Source organism: Lonchura striata, chromosome Z, assembly GCF_046129695.1.
Source record: "Lonchura striata isolate bLonStr1 chromosome Z, bLonStr1.mat, whole genome shotgun sequence".
In the NCBI taxonomy this organism is placed as follows: domain Eukaryota; kingdom Metazoa; phylum Chordata; class Aves; order Passeriformes; family Estrildidae; genus Lonchura; species Lonchura striata.
The window spans coordinates 70,040,196-70,057,618 of record NC_134642.1 but is presented as its reverse complement, the minus strand read 5'-3'; the positions used below and the strand labels follow the sequence as shown (position 1 = coordinate 70,057,618).

General features: G+C 37.1%; 1 long non-coding RNA gene across 3 annotated transcripts in view; it reads right to left on the bottom strand.

Moving 5' to 3' along the window:
* LOC110476507 (uncharacterized) overlaps positions 1 to 17,423 on the bottom strand; it is a 39,870-nt gene that overhangs the window by 17,281 nt on the left and 5,166 nt on the right. Inside the window, exons 2-4 of one of the 3 annotated variants that reach the window (XR_002466427.3) lie at positions 13,455 to 13,624; positions 12,210 to 12,325; positions 4,636 to 4,886 (exon numbers count right to left, since the gene is read on the bottom strand). This is a non-coding gene — a long non-coding RNA (uncharacterized LOC110476507). The remainder of the gene's footprint in view (positions 1 to 4,635; positions 4,887 to 12,209; positions 12,326 to 13,454; positions 13,625 to 17,423) is intronic. The other 2 variants (XR_002466428.3, XR_013341620.1) reach the window with 2 other exon arrangements.

Here is a 17,423-nt window from a genome sequence, read left to right as displayed (position 1 = left end):
CAAAAGGTAAAGATCACAGTCTGAGATAAGACAGTTTACCAAAACCAGCAATGAGATAAGAAGATCAGCAGTAGCAACAACAGAGTCTACAAGATAGGTGAATGAATGACCCACACACAGGTGATCACCATGGAGAACCTGGTGCTGTCCTGACCACTTGCTTCATCACTGGTCTGACTGGAAAAGAACCTTTCCCCCTTCACCATCTCCTGCACATGAGGTGAGGTAGTATAGAATAACCTCAAGGTCCTGGACATGCCCTCCTGGCTGCACCAAAAGTTAACCCTGTCCTGGATGGCACCAGGACATTTCACCTGAGCTAGGGCAATTCCAGACACATACAGGTTGGGTAGAGAAGTTATTGAGAGTAGTCCTACAGAGACTTGGAAGAGTTGGTGTATGAAAAACTCAATACTAGCTGGAAGTGTTCACTTGCAGCCTGGAAAGCCATCCTGGGCTGCATCAAAAGGAGAGTAGCCAGCAGGTTGAAGGAAGTGATTCTGCCCATTACTCTGCTCTTTTGAGATCCTAACTGGAGTGCTGCACACAGTTCTGCTGTCCCCAAAGTAAAGACATGGAACTGTTGGAGCAAGTCCAGAGGAGGCCATAACATTGGTAAGAGAACGGGAACATGTGCCCCATGAAGACAGGCTGAGAAAGTTGGGGCAGTGCAGCCTGGAGAAGAGTAGTTTACATGGAGACCACAGAGCAACCATCCAGTATCTGAGTGGAGACTACAGGGAAGCTGGGGAAGGATTTTTCATCAGGAACTGTAGTGATAGTAAAAGAAGCAACGGGTACAAATGGAAAGAGACAAAATCTTGGCTAGGCATTTGTGGGAGACCGAAATATTTGCAGTTAAGTACTCAAACTATAATCTATTTGCAAAATGGCAGGGCACTTTGCTAAGGGCAGCTTTGCATTTCCCAGCAAAAGAAGAGGAAGGATGAGTGTGTGGATTGGGTGTGTGGTGTTCTTATCTGCATAAGAACAGCCCAGGTACAGAGGGAGTGAGCACCCACCACCAGAGAATGACAAACCAACATTTATTCAGAAAGGAACTGTTTGTTGAAGCAAATAAAGGAAAAGGCTGGTAAGAAACAGATCCTGTGGAGATGGGATAATGCGTTTTATCAGGCCAATTTCCTCCCTTGCACAATTGTCTTAGGTGTAAACCTTTCTCTTGAAGGAGGTATTGGGACAGTCACATAGGCCTGAAGGTATTTCCTCTGATACGCATAAGTGGCTTAACCACGCTGATGAGAGAAACAGAGCTCATGTCTTAAAAGGGACCATAAACCATCCAAGACCATCCTGACTGACTTCTAGGGCCTTCCCACTGCAGGACTGTGCACAACCCAGTGTTGGAATAGACAGTGTAAAACTACTCCCACAGGGGAGGTGCCTGAGTGCTCTCACCTGAACCTGAATTTATATTAACCTGTTGAAGTCTACTTTACAGAGGCTTCCCCCACACCCACAGATCAAGACTGCAACTATCACTTTGATCAGAAGACACCTAAATTGCAACAATCAAGTCACTTGCTGGATCCACGAGGTGGTGATATCTTCCCTTTCCACTACAATGGAGGCATCCAGATTGTGGTTGTGCACTGGAACAGGCTCCCCAGGAAAGTGGTCACAGATCAAGCCTGACAGAGTTCAAGAAATGTTGTAATACTCTCGGGCACATGGTCTGACTTTCTGGGATGACTCTGTGCAGGGCTAGGAGTTGGACTCAATGATCCTTGTGGGTCCCTTCCAACTCAGAGCGATTATACATATGTATATACATATACATATACATATACATATACATATACATATACATATACATGTACATGTACATGCTGGTTATTCAGTGTCACTTCACTCAAATCTTCCCCAAGTGACTGATTGACCAGAACCTCAGGTGACCTGTATTCAGGGGTGAATAGTAAAAATAATAGGAAGAAATTCTTTATTTTGAGGGTGGTTAGACACTGGAATAGACTTCCCAGGCAGCCTGGGGATGCCCCAACCTTGGCAGTGTTCAAGTTGGATAAGGCCTTAAGCAAGCCTGCTTTAGTAGGCGGTGACTGTGCTCATAGGGTGAGTTGGGACTAGATGGCCTTTAATGTTCCTTCCTACCCTTAATATTCTATGATTGTATGAATCAGAATAAAGTAATAGATTAAATAATGCATGAATGATGGCATATTGTGATATATATGCTTCATTCAGCTCTCTTCTTTTTTTTTTTCCTCATTTTTGGCCTTCAGTAAATCTGTGGTTGGCTATAAAGGAATGAAGGTATGGGACAGGACCTGTTTTTATGAACAAATGCTGCTTGCAAATTAGAGGGTCAACAGAACAAATGCTTTAATCTTTTGCTCCTTTCATCTGTAACTTTCTCACTATGTGTTAGGAGAACATTCATCTTTGAATAAATGATCATTGGAAAAGGCAAACTAATCAGATGTTTTAAAGCTGGTGTTATATATTTCTTCAGTGCACTGTGAACTAATAATGTCACTAATAGTAGTGAAAAAACAACTGCAGCAGAAGAAAGACAACATTTTGAGTGTTAGAAGTTTATAGAAGGAGCTTTTCTTTTCAAAAAAGAAATTGGTCCTTTTATGGAGTAAAATTCAGTCTACAAAATATGATTTTGATGCTGTTTGACTCTTTGGTGTTACCAAAGTCATAGCATGTGCTTATGTAACTTCAGTGTACCAGAGGAAGAGTTTAGAAAGGTAATTATTGGATTGTGTGAATTACTTCAGACCAAATTACTTTATTTGCTACAGTAACAAATGAGAAACCTCAGGGACTACCATTCTTCAATGTATATAGTTTTCATTTTAGCTGCACACATTTTAGAATGACTGGCCTTCTTTATCTTAGCTGGCACTTGGAATGTGTGTGTTTTCCCAACCACAATAATTTTTTAAAATCTACTGCTAGTATCAATCTCACTTGACAGATAGTATTCCAAAGTGATGATGATTAAAGTTGGTAGATGAATAAGCAAAGCAGAGTATGAGGCCTGGTCTACAGGGCAAATAGGCCATAAATGAGAAAATACTTTTGACACATAAATTACATTTATAAAAGTCACACCTTACAAACCAGATCATCTCACCACAAGATTCGGTCTCTAGGTCTCAGAGAAGTGCTTGCAACTTTGTCATGCAAAATTAATGGGAGACAGGGACATGCACCAAAACAAGAAAAGAACCTTTAGGCTTACTAAAATCCTGTTCTCTGTTATATAACAGGTGTCTTCAAAAAGGAAGAGAAAAGCAAAACACTACTTGAAACATTTTCTAGTTTAATTTCACAATCAACTGACAGCTTTTTACCAAATTTGGCGCAATAATTAAAGTGTTTAGTCCCTGAAAGTACATGCTGATAACATGATTCTTTAATTAAGGCATTATGAAATCAACTCTCTAATATTATATAATATAATATAATTACTGGAGCATTAACTCAGATGCCTTATTCAAGTCTGTAGAACAGTTTCAATGGATCCATATTCCATAAAATGGACTAAGAGCTGAGAAAAATCCACCACTTGGGCAAAAATATTTTATGCTGAATCACTAGGTAAAGACCTTAATTGCTATTTTTTAAAACAGAACAGTTGCACACATTGAAGTTAGATACTGTGGTGTTGAAAATGGTCCATGGAATATAATAAAAAGACTTCTAAAATTCAAAATATTAGAAATTCCCAAAACCCAGAGGACTTCCCCCTCCCCACTGCCTCAAGCACCCAGCCATCAGTGCCTCTTAGCAACCCAACAGGAAAAAATCCACAAGTAACAAGGAAAGAATAGGAAAGGAAAAAACCCAAACCCCAACAAAGTTTTTCTCTGGCTCACAGACCTCCTTGGCTAATTGCATGCGCCACTTGGGTCAGTATTTTTAAGCACATAAAGATGCCTGCATTTTCTACGAGGAAGAAATGTACTTAACTCAAGCTCCTGGTTTATATTTCTGGATAGTAAGTTGGGTTGGTTTTTTTCTTATAATGCCTCATCCAGTGTTTCTAGGTTTCTTAGTTTTTTGACATCTACCCCATTCTCTTCTGTTCTGTTTTCTTAGCTATTTCTTTTACATTTAGCACTCAAAAAAGAAAGTCAAAGGATATTTTGATCAGTGGAAATCCTGAGTTTAGTGGTTTTATTAATTTTGTAGTGTTGGATTGTGTAAACAGGTGTTACTTTCATTTGTTGTGCCTTTGGCATAGCTTTTTTCTCCTCAGCAGTGCTCCTCAGACAGGCATGCTGGCAATCTGACGGCATCATGTCACTTCAGTGAGGGAGCAGGATGTGCCCAGAAGCTCACCATGCACCACATCTACTACAGAAGGCAAAAAGGTCATTATTGTATTGATTTTTATAAAGTGAAATGCATGAAACAGGATCCTCAGAATTATTTTTTGTACCAGTAAGTGCTATAATTTTAAAATTAATTTGATTTGAAGATTTTTGTCTCAATTAGGAATTATACTTTTAAATAAGAAAGTCAGCTGCCTGCTCTTTGACAGAGAAGACCTCCATAAAGTTTTTAATATGACGCTAGATCCTAAAATCGGTGTGGATTAGCATAGGTCTCCTTAATTAAAAATGGATATCAATGGAATACCTTTCCTGAAGGTAGCAGCTGTGAAGTGTAGCAAAGAGTGATCAAGCCACATCCCAGGAGAGGCAGGTTTTGGAGATTTTATTTACTAAACTCTTGCAAATATTTCCTTAGCCAGGTGATAACTTCCACTTCAGAAAGATTCATAACTTCTCCAAGATGAGTTTCTCCACGATGGCACATGTTAACCCTTGGGAGTAAAGAGCTCAATCCATAAAATTCTGACTTTTTCCAACTCTGAGGCTTCTCTGTATCTGAAAGAAATAAAAGATTGGCCCTTTATAAAATTTATTCTAAGACAACTGAAGAATACAAAATCCCCAAACACTTGGCTAATAAGAGACAAGGTAATAATTTTGAGGCCTTTTTCACTCATTTTTTGTCAGAATTAAAATGCCTTGTTACTCACAGTCTCAGTGCAGGGCAAAACTGGAGAAAAAGTCATTTGATGGTTTTCAGCTATATATTTCTCTCCCAAGTGAAATTTATCTTTTCTTCTGATAAACTTGTGAATTTCTTAAAAATTGTCATGTCTTTCCTACACCTGTGAATACTGAAGCCATTTAAGAGAGATGCTTCAAGCTAAACTGAAAGGTAGTGGCAAAGAAAAGGTAGTAATTCAAAGCTTTGTGGTTTTTAGATCCTTCCTAATTCACTAGATTATGAGACTATGACACCTTCCAGATTTCTTCATCTGTTTTGGCATCAGGAATTAAATTGTAAAATTTTTCACGTGTGATCTAAATTAAAACAATGCCACACAGCTTTAAAGATGCACTCACAATGAACAATGACCTTTTACAGATTATTTAAGGTGCTTACCCATTTTTGGTATTTGCTTTTTTTCACATATTTTTTTTTCTCCTTCTCACTGACATCCCAGCCTAAAGCAAGTATTCTTTAGCTAAATCTGGGACAAAATGTGGGCAATAATCTTATGTCTTTGAGAGGACAACAATAATCTATTCACCACAAAAATAATTCCCTCTAAAGGGTACAAACACCAGGGTTGAAATAAATTCTGGTACTCGATGGCAACAAAGCTACCTTATTTTTTTAGAAGGGAAGGAAATTTTGTATTATTTTTATTGATACCTCTAACTTTATTAACAAGACCAAAATTTTAAATTTCTCTTTTATATTGCACTTCAAGACATTTTCCCAACACTTTTTCTACAGTTTAGCATATGGGAAGCTATAAGGAGCTTTCTACACTACCCTTGTGAAGTCACATATAAATAATCTGACCCATCTCTAATGTGTAGCTGGCAACATCACTCTGCATAACTTCATCTCTGTCTATTTTTCCATAATGCCAGTGTCATATGCACTAACTGAAAAAATATGAAACATGATTTAGGGTGTTGTCCTGGTTCAGGGCAAATTTGGGAGGGAACTCCCAAAGGGGTTCTTCTAGAAGACAGATTCAATCAGCCCCTCCCCCAGCTGGTTTGGAAAAATACCTCCTTAGAGAAAAGTGAAAAAGACCTGTTTATTAAAGAAGGAAGCCTAAACAATATTAAACAATAATACTTCTTGCTGGTCCAAAAGAGAAACAAACTCAGAAAAATCCCCCCTCCCTGGGCTGCAGCTTGGCTCACTCAGTCTCCAATCAGTCCCTCCTGTGCTGGAAATGCCACGGCCCAGGCACAGCCCAGTGGGCCACAGGTGAGAGCTGCTGCTGCTCTTCTGGGTCCAGAGCAGGCTTGAACAGATCCAAAGAAAAGGAGAAAAAACAGCCCAAGCATTTTTTTTGCCTCTGCTAGCTAAAACTAACTAGTAAAGCAAAGGAGAGCTCTGTCTCGCTGTCTGTCTGTCCTCAGAGAGCACAGTCCAGGAGCAGGAATGTGGAGGAGCGAGTGCAGTTTCTGAAAACAAACTGTGCACTTCTTCTCTTCCCCTCTTTGCTCTCGGAACCAGTCTTAAAGGTGCAAAACTTATTATTCAACATAAACAGAACAGATGATTGGGGATAAAAGCGTCATACAGCCAACCCAGGATGGTGTCCTCTTAGAGTAGACTGTATTCTCTCTTTCTTCTTTAGTTCAACAGCTAAATGGAATAAAAGAGTTCAGATTTATTGCTTCCTAGTGATTTTCACTTTCCCCCCTCCCCCCTCACCAAATATAACTGCAAAAATCCTTAAAATGAAACAAAAACCTAGGAAGTTTTTAATTCAACTATTTAATTTCTAGTATGTGGGATGGACAGCAAGCATTTAGTAGTTATGCCATCCTAAGCAAGAACCTTCAGTTGCTGTTCCACCAGACTGTTTGTGTGCCACCAGAGTGGATCAGGGAGCCAATATGGCTGGAAAATAACCCTTTAAATCATCACTCCACATAATTCTGTTTTCCTGAGAACTGAGGGGATTCAGAATTTTCAGAACTTTCAGGATGGTGTTCTAGCATATGAAGTTCCACAGCCTGTGCTGATTTTAGTCCCAGCAGGGCAATAAAATTCCAAACAAGCCACTCCCTTTCCCAGTCCCTTTCAGTAAGGAAGGGACAATAAATGAAAAATTATGAGTTGAAATAAAAAATTACTAGTACACAGTACTAGTACTAAAACCACAGTAATAGCAGCAGTTTTAATTACAAGAGTACAAAAAAGAGAAGGTGATTTACCCACAAAAGGGTATTCACCACTGTGAATAAAGAAAAAAAAAATCTTCTCAAAGATGGTTCTCACGACACCAAATCTCTGTGGGTCTGTGTGTGTGTCTGAAACACTTCTGCCAGGATGCTGTCCCTGGAGGCTCAGACGTGCCTCAGAGCTGTCCATTTCAGCACCATCCTGCTCCAGAGGAAAGACTGGCAGCAGGAAGGAACAGCAGGTGGACAGCAGAAGGAACCAAGTTCACCAGGGTTTTAAGTCAATAGTCCACTCCGCTCCAGCAAATCTGGTCAGAAAATCTTCTGGTTTCTGGTGCCCAGCTTATCCTGCTGAATGCAGTGAAGATGTTGGTGGTACAGAATGAACACCGTGATCACACCCACACAGCACTAAAAACCTCCACCCCTGTCCCTGCAACCAGGCCACCACTACATTCAGTTTCCTCTGGTAGAAAAATACTGGATTTGTGCACCATAAACTGGATCTGGAACAACTAAGAGAGTCTAAAACTATATGTGAGCACCTATTATATGTTAAATATGCATTGGCCAAGTTTTCTGAGGCACCTGGCAAAGCAAGAGAGAAAGAGTAACTCTTAAGATTCCTTATTGGAGAAAAAAAAAAAAGAAATTTTGTATTATTAATTATTCTTGTGTCAGCTAAGAGCAGTTCATGTTTTTATATACCCAGCCTAGAACATTGATTACAATGGATTAAGGTTCTGTGAAGCACATTGGTCTGTGAATAAATAATCTTCACTGCTTGTATATCCTCCTTCTGGAAGTGAAAAAAAATATTTTTCTGCCACCTCGATTTAGATGGATAACAGCTTTTGAGCTTTTATCCTTTGTAGTAGGAGGATTCTTCAAACTTCCATTGCATTTACCAGCATAGCAAAAACTGAAACTGAAATTTTACTGAAAAAATCACATAAATATGATAAATGCTGTCTGTATGGTGTTTTAACAAAACCATTCCCCAAATAATTTTTCTAGATCTTTTAATTCAGACAGTTCAGATGCTAAAAATATCCTTTCAAAAAGATATATAAAAATGGCTAATTAAAAAGAACTTCTGAATTTATTTGAAATCCAACCTTGAGATCCATTGTCAGTCAGTTTTGGCTTTTGTTGTTTTTTTGTTTTGTTTTTTTTTCCAAGAATGCCAAGTCAGGTGATAAAGGAACAAGACTTTATGGCTTTATTTCAAATAAAAATGGATGAATGAATATATATTACATCATAAGTCACAAAAACTCTTGTGTTCCAGTCAGATTTTGCCATCATGTCCACATTAATGTCAAGTTATTTAATCACTTTGACTTTTAGTGCTTTTACAAAAAGCAATTTTTTGTTCCATAACAAGACTCATTTCTCATTTCACAGGGGTGAACTGTGGGAGAGCACTTAGTTGCAGAGTACACAACTGAAAAAGATCTGTGCATAGGGCTTACAGCTCCTGGCTCCCAGACACACTCTGTGTTGATTAATGCACAAGGAGCATGGCAGCCTTTCCTTGCAGCACAACTTTAGGAGGAGCGTGGCCTGGTGACAGGACAGGGAGACAGTAGAGATGCTTATTGTATAAAAATTTGAGACTGGCCACTGATAAAGAGCAGCGAACCATGTTTGCTTTAAGGTCATGAAGTAGGTGAAACTGGAGATGGAACAAAACTAACTATACCTCCAACACCTCCAAGGAGAAACACGAAGCAAACATTTAAGCCAAGATGCTTACAATTTACCCATTATTGGTTGCCACATTTTATAATATAAATTTAATAGTGTCAACCAGTTTGGTAAACCAGCAAAATACTTTATCTCACTGAATCAAGAATGAAAGCTCCTTGTTTTTTTTTCCCTCTTTGAAGTACATCATATATGTTCCATTTTAAAACAGAGTTCACATACAAGAAAATACCTCCTATCTTTTCGGGAACTTCAATATTTTCATTAAAATGTTGGTTTGAAAAATATCTTTAGTGTTGTCCCACTAAACCCAGGAAAATGAAAATGATCTTCACTGAACAGTGTTTTCCACTGGGGACTCCACCAGCATTCAGTTGTCTCATTTAATTATCACTTTCCTGATTCAACCATTATTCATGAGCTTCCTTGTGTTCTTAAAAAGCTCTGAACTGTGCTTGCCAATGTTATGGCACATTATGAAGCACAGTTATGCAGCAAGAAGGAGGGGGTGATAATGCATTGGTCTATACTGCTGGCATATTTTCTGTTTGATCTCAGCTGCCAGTGGAATGCAGAGCTCTTTATTCAAAATCTACTGCTGCCTCTTAAGCATTGTGCTTAGTACAATCCTTTGCATTGCTTCAGTAAAATAGAGAAATACTGAAACTGTATGAATTGTTTGCATGGAGTTTACACTAGTTTCCATTTGACTGCATTTCTCTTTTTTAATAGTGGTGAAAGAAAAGTTCCTAACAGATGCAGGGAAAATACTCTTGGGTAGATTGGAGATGAATTTTAATTGCCATCAGTTTTACCCATATTGAAGCTGGAGTATACATAATTTCAGATCTTTGTGCTTTCTCTGCCTTATTTTAATGTTTAAATTTTTAGCTGAATTTACTAGAGTAGGATTTACTAATGCTGCCAATTTACCAGTTTAGGATTTTTGCTGAAAATCCACAGTCCGAGGTAGACTAAAGATAAAGACTGAAAGTCTAAACTAAAATCAGCTGCTCTTCCAAATATGCCTCAAATCATGCTACAGCTTATTTAAAGGAGGGCAGAGCGACTGAAATGATGAAATTTCTGTTCTAAGCCACTGAATTTACTTTCTAATAGTAATCTTGAGGAAATGAGTCATTAATGAAGTTAACAGCCAGTTTGCTAGAGTGTTATATATCCTTGGCTTCACCTTAGAATATTATGTAAAACCCCATAATTTTTTAATACAGATGAATTTTTAAATTTTTAAAATTTTGCCTAAATAATAAATTGGCACATATCTACATTTCAGAATACAGTTAAGGTGGAATATTTATTTACTGAGAGTACTGCTATCACTTCTTATTTTCAGATATAGAAAGCAAAAGCCAGAATAAAATCTCAGCATGTTTCTTAGCAATCTTGCATCAAGTATATATGAGAATAAAAGCTGATGGTCCTAAATTCATGCTAGGGTAAAAGGAAATACCTACTAACACTTTTTACACAGCCTGGCTGAAACATTTATTATTCCAAATTCATCTCTATAGAATGCAGTTCCAATAAATTCAGCACAGTTGCTACACTTGTTATGAATTCACTTGCTATGAATTCACTTGCTGTGAATTGGAAGAACTGCTGTAACCAGGATGTGCCAACAGAGCCAGAGCTGGGGCTGCTGCACCACCTTTGTCCCAAAGACTTCTGGCCTCACGGAAAAGCCATTTGCACAAAACTTGTGTTTCACTGAGTGAGGACTTCAGGAATAACTTCCATGCCACAGACCATTTCCAGCTCTGTAACATGTTTTGTAGAGAAAGATACACAGCAAGTCACACTAAGAAAGACGGGAATGGAAAGATTAGGTTTTAAACATAAAGCCCCAGTAAGTTCACACTGTGTGAGTTGTCTTTGGAGATTTTATCTTAGATTTCTAATAAGATAAGTAAAAACTTTGCTACTGGTGCTTTAGAAAAGGACAAAGTAAATTATTCACTGCTGATAAATTTCAAATTAGTCTTACTTTGTCTGAAAATTATGCCTTAATTCAAACAAGTCCCTGTGGAAACTGTATGTATTTCATTACAAGTCAGTGTAATGATCCTTTCTTTATGTATACTTCATAAATATGTTTTTCTGCAGATTTTTTCATCATATCTAATGAATGCTGATTCCATTCTTTTGTTCCTAATTTTTGAAAAGAAAAAGTCTTTTGCTTTAGTTTTGCTAGTCAACTAGTCAAATGTGGTTGACTCAGTGATTTTTTTTATTAGTATTCATAATGTTTAATGTAATTTTAGGGTCTGTTTTATATTCAAAAGTTGATCTTTAGGATCAGATTTTCTTCTTTTTATAAAAAAAATAACATAAAGTACAGCAAATCCAGAATTCCTTGGTATATATGTTTTTGTTTTCGGTATTCAATAATTTTTATTTTTTAATGCAGGATATGCAGTTCAATATAACTAGTATATGGCATTGTTTAAATTCTGGTTTGATATGTGAAAGAAATCTTAGCAAGTACACCAAACCCCTATATAATCTGTTCTTTAATTTTCATTTGATTACACTTACAAGGCAATATTAGGTATGGAAGGTGCACACGAATTACAGAAAAATTACACAAGTAACAGCTTCAAAGGCTGAAAGTACCAAGGAAAAGAGAGGTCTATTTCCAAATGTCACACAATTTCTTTCCTCTAGGCATTGTACTTTATTTCACTTATGAAGATTTATGTTTTCACAGCTTTTCTTCCTAAGACACCACATTTTAAACATTAATTCTCAGTTTCACCAATTAATATTTGTTTAGCTGAACCTAAATTTAAAATGCCATCAGAATAAAATATGGGATGACAATTGCGTAAATCCCCAAATGTCACTAAGGTGAGTCTTTAGCTTTGCCAGTTCTTAAATGGCTTGACCATATCACATATGGTTTTCATTTTGTCCTGATACTTCTTTCCTTTCCCTTTCCCTTTCCCTTTCCCTTTCCCTTTCCCTTTCCCTTTCCCTTTCCCTTCCCCTTCCCCTTGCCTTGCCTTGCCTTGCCTTGCCTTGCCTCCCCCTCCCCCTCCCCTTCCCCCTCCCCTTCCCCGATAGCTGGTGGAAACATTTCATCAAAACAGCATACTTTACAGAGTAAAGAACTGGGGAAGTGAAAGGGGGAGGAGAAGTGGTGTAATATAGCTACAGGCATAGAAAAATTGAAGATTCAGAAAAATATAGTTTTCACAGGAAACAAATTTTTATGGTCCTTATTGATAAAGAAATGTATTTCAAACTCTGTACCTGTCTGTAGTCTACATCTTCCACTTACGTATGCTTATCATATAAAGTTCTCCTGTGTAAAAGAACACATACATCATTCCACAGGTTTCAGCAGTCTCCTCAGTATCTGGGATCACCTAAAAATATAGGAAAGAGTCATTGAATAAAATCAAAAATTCTACCTGAAACCAGTTGAAGGTCCCTCTGTTTGTGGTACCTGAGACACTCAGGAAATACAACAGCTGGCTAAGTTGGAGTTCCTAGTCATCAATGGTTCTACATTCAACTGTGTTTTTGGTTGTAGTTCAGTCACAGGAAGTAATTCTGGTAGAACTGGAAGGAATTTCCTAGGTATAAAGACATTATTGACTAGTATTTAAACTGATATTTTTGGCTCGGGTTTAACCCATCAATAGCCATACACTGCATACAAACCAATGTTCCCTTTCAGAACACTGCTGCAGGACTGTTAATGAGAAATAATTTTCTCTGCTATTTCCAGATAGGACTGGACTTTGACTGGTTTTGACCAGCTCATTCCTTCCTAGCCAGGCTGGAGGTCATAGTAAGATGTAGGACAGCTAGAGCTGAACACCACATTGTCTGCTGCCAGCACTTAGGTCCTCCTTTACATAAAATTATGTAGGGAGTTGAAGTGAAATAAAACTGATCCTTGTGCAGGGTAAGTTTATGAGTCGGGCATCAACTAACAGAGATGCAGTTTAACAGGCAAGGCAAAGGCATGAATGAATATCTCTAAAATGCTGTAGAAAGACCTAACAGTTTGAAAAGAGATTTAGTGGAGCAAGAGTGCAATGTCCATGGACAAAACAGTATTTATCAATGCTGACTTCTGATCTTGTTCTGAAACAAAATAGCTAAAGACTGGAACTGAAATCTGGCCCTTGGCTTTCTCTGCACCATATTTGAGAGTGAAAGGTTTGATTTGGTTCCAAATGTGGCATACAATCCAGCTGGCCAGAGGGATGTGCACAGAGGAGTGATTTGATTTGTTTATTTGTCTGGCGTTTGATTCTCTATATTTGGAAAAGTGGTTGCTTCTTTAAAGAAGATGTTTGTCTCAGTAGCATAGTTCATTAACACAAAGAAGTAATGAAAATGGGTTTTTACTTTGAAATTTTGGTATGCATTTTGTTTGGTTGGTTTTGGTTTTGTTGTGGATTTTTTTTTCCATTTGTCTGTTTGCTTGTTTGTTTTGAATGAAATAAAAAGAAACATTAACTTACTATGACTTTGAGAGCTTACCTGGAACAACCTGACATGATTGTAATTTGCATGTTTCTACAGTTGTCATTTGAATATTGTTTTCACCATTCTTTTGACATTTTCTGTAATTTTGAAGAAGTTTAGAAGTGCTTGACATTAATTGCTTTTATTTCTTGTTAGCAGACTCTCTTGTTTTAGTATCTTCCAATCTAAAAGAAACATTGAATATGACAATCTATATACTGTCATAGACATAAAAATGTCCATAATGTATAACAATTACATAACTGATGCTGACAATACACTACTGAAGTTGTCTAACATAACATTTTCCCCAAAAAGATAAAGCTTATAAAAATTATTTTGACATATATAAAGTCTTATAGTACTTCTGCATTCTATTGAGCCTTTAGAAGTATAGGAATTATCATACTTTATCATACAATGATCTAAGAAAATACTTATTCTCTAAAAATTATACACACTGTACTTTTTATTTGCAAATAAATAAAAATTTTAATAGCTTACAGACATTTTTATGAGCTGAAAGAAAAAGCTTTCAGATCTTTTCTCAAATTTAACATTTATCAACCTTCAAAAAAATTACTACTTCTGTAGATTCCAAGCATTTTTAGTCTGGTCAGACTACTGTCATTGCACGGAGTAGAAAGAACTTGTGTAACGTATGCAAGTTCTTCTAAAACCCAAAATATTTATGAGAAGAATCATGCAGCCTCCATCCCCTTCTGTATTCCCTCTCTCTGGTCTTCTTGTGTGCAGTGTTCTGGGCAAAGTTACAAAATCATGTTATACAAAACATGATGTCATAAAGTAAGGCATCAAGGTATCCTACAGTGGTTTTAAGGATATTTCTTAATTTCATTTGTTTTTAATTTCTGTTCCTGTGTCTGTTGGTACTTATCTTCCTCATTATTCTCTACTGTTGTTCTTGTAAATAAGTGACTTTAATACTCATAATGGATAGCAGTGTGAGTCTCTATTGCACAGAAGGTAAATCACCTACTTTGTGTAGCCTAAATGGCTGCATTTATGAATTGGTAGACATTTGGAAAGATTACAGGAGAATAAACATTACATTAATTTCAATTTGTTGTGGTTAACAAGGCAATTATTTTTGTACTTTTCTATTTCCACTTCTAATTCTAATCATTGCTTACAATCCCTAATTTGTGAATATAGGAGTTTTAACCTATCCTTTATTTCTTATTTTTTTTGTATTAAAAATTGTGTCCCTGTTGTTGTTACATGAACATTTTCCAAATGTCTCTATATCCTTCTGCTAATTGAACTTACTATCATGCCTTCATACTGCTTAATCACCTAATACCTCTTTGTACAGTCGTTCCTTGCCCACCTACCAAGAAAGTTAATGCGTTCTGACACATCAGCTGTCTCCCTGCAATGCAGTGGCAAGCTACCACGGGCCTAGGGGATCCAGGATCTTGTTGTCACTGGCATTAACAGCAAAGAGAGACATTTGCTGGTTTTTCATTGTGTCCTTTTAGCAGCAGCAGTCTTGAAGTTGTTAATTTCATCTGAGAGTCTTGCAGTATCGGTAGGTTTGGAGATTTACTTTTCGTTTGCTCACACGACCCACAACAAGTAGTGTTCCTTTTGAAATGCCTCATTTCTTTCATGTGAATGTTTTCTTTCTAGAGAGCACGCATGTCAAGACCAGCCACATTTTACACAGAAAAGTTCTGAGAAAGGGGGAAGTGGTATAATGAAATAGGCAGAAATTATTACAATAAACCATGCATTTATAGTTTTTTAGTGTATAATATACCTTTAATTACATGTTTAATTGTATTATATTTATTCTTGTTCAGTGTAGTTCTAGCCCAGTTAAGTGGTTTTTGTCAGGTGTGTTTGCTCTATTGGATACATTTTGCATGCCAGGTATTATGGAAAATACTGCATAGCAGCCACCTCACAATAGCACAAAGTGTAGAACAGGCTGCTAAACATGCCCATGCAGCAGAATAAACTTCTTGCACAGAGTAAGCTTTCTGCTATCACAGCTTGACTGTTGCCAATACCCAAAATACTTCGTTTAAAACCGGATTGTGTCTTTATGCTACACTGTCCTGGTGGGCATTTATATTCCAGGGATTTAAACTGAAGATACCAGTGGAGAACATTTGCAATTTGTCAGGTGCAAGTGGTCATCCTGGAGAACAGAGATTTAAAGGAATATTAGCTCCTTGGTCTTGCTTATTTTTGTCCAACCAGTGCATTTATCAGCCCATGAGCCAGCTATGGCTGGAGGTTTCAACATCTTTAATAGTTGGAACAGTTTTAATAGTTGAATTATCTAAATATTTTCTACTTTCATGCTGTAGTGACACACAGTAACAATAGCATGGGGTAGTGTATGTGCCAAGAACTCAATTTATACCAGCATTTATTAGCTTCAAATATATCTTATGAGAACTCATCTGTGCACATCTGTTCACAAGTATTAGTGGTTTGGAGTTTTTACATCACTGTATCTAGAAGTTTTCTCTTGGTCTTAGTCATAGTCATATTACAGTAGGCATCAAAAAATAATTTTGGAAATAAGACACAAAATGTTTATTAGCTAATCTATGTCTCTCATACAAATATTTCTATACTCAATGTATCTCACCATAAATGTATAAAATAAAATGAAGATTCAAAAAAAATGCTACTTTCTGTATCAGGTCAGCCAACACAAGAAGATTTTCTTAATATCAGAACTGTAGCTAAATAAGCATTCTGACACAGATTCTAATTCAAAAAAGCACATAACCACATGTTTAATCCTAAGCATTTGCATTACTTTCTCAATAAAGTCTTCTTAAATCTGCCTGACTTACATAATGGATAGAGCTGGGGCCATTTTTTTCCCTCTTGGGATTGGCCTCTGAACTGGATGGAAAAATTAACTGCATAAATTAAAGTGGTGCTAATAGCTTTATAAGAGAAACAGCTCTTTTAAATGAAAGGGGAGCATCAACAGTAATTTCTGCTTTTGGCAATTATTTTTGTTATCTGAGGTAACTATCATGTTTGCTTTGCACTGGACTGTAAATATATCATGCCAAAAATAGGGGTAAGCAATATGTAAGTTCTTTTATTCTCTTTGAAAATATACTTTAAGATTTAAAAAAAATCTGCTTTTTAATAGGTGTATTTTCAAAAACCTGATTCTATTTCATCTGTTTCAAAAACTAGGTAAACAATAGGCACTTTGAATATTCCTGGCCAGATTGTTTTTATTTAAGCATATTTTTATCAACTATCTGAAAATAAATGTACTTTGGGATATCAATCTTAAAGCTAGCTATGCTGAAAACAATTTTATTACTTTGCTTTAAAAATAGGAGGTAATGGACATATACAATTTTCAAAGTATTTGGAGTGTCTACAATGCAAATACGAAGCAGTTATTCCCTATGGTGTTTATATGGATTTGGTGTAGTTATTCTTTACAAACATAGCAGGGGAAAAAAAGAAAAACTGTATATAAATCAGGAAATCAGGAATAGTGTCATTGAGTAGGTGCACATTATGTGATGGGAGAGGTTCTTTATCAAAGGGAGGAAGGAAGGAAGGAAGGAAGGAAGGAAGGAAGGAAGGAAGGAAGGAAGGAAGGAAGGAAGGAAGGAAGGAAGGAAGGAAGGAAGGAAGGAAGGAAGGAAGGAAGGAAGGAAGGAAGGAAGGAAGGAAGGAAGGAAGGAAGGAAGGAAAAGAAAAGTTAGAAAGGGCACATTTGAAGAGGAGCCCTTAAGCATCCTCGACTTCAGCTGCTGCTATGAGCTACAGCTAAAGCTATGGTCTGTAGCAGTGGACCCAATGTGCACAGGAGGTAAGTCTAAAACAGTATACACCAGATATGAATTCTCCAAAAGCTGAAAGAAGGGCAACATATTGAAACGTAAATATTTCTCAATTGAGTCAAAATTAGAAATAAATACATATTTATCAGTTGATAATCATGGAATAGAGCCTTTTTAAAATTGC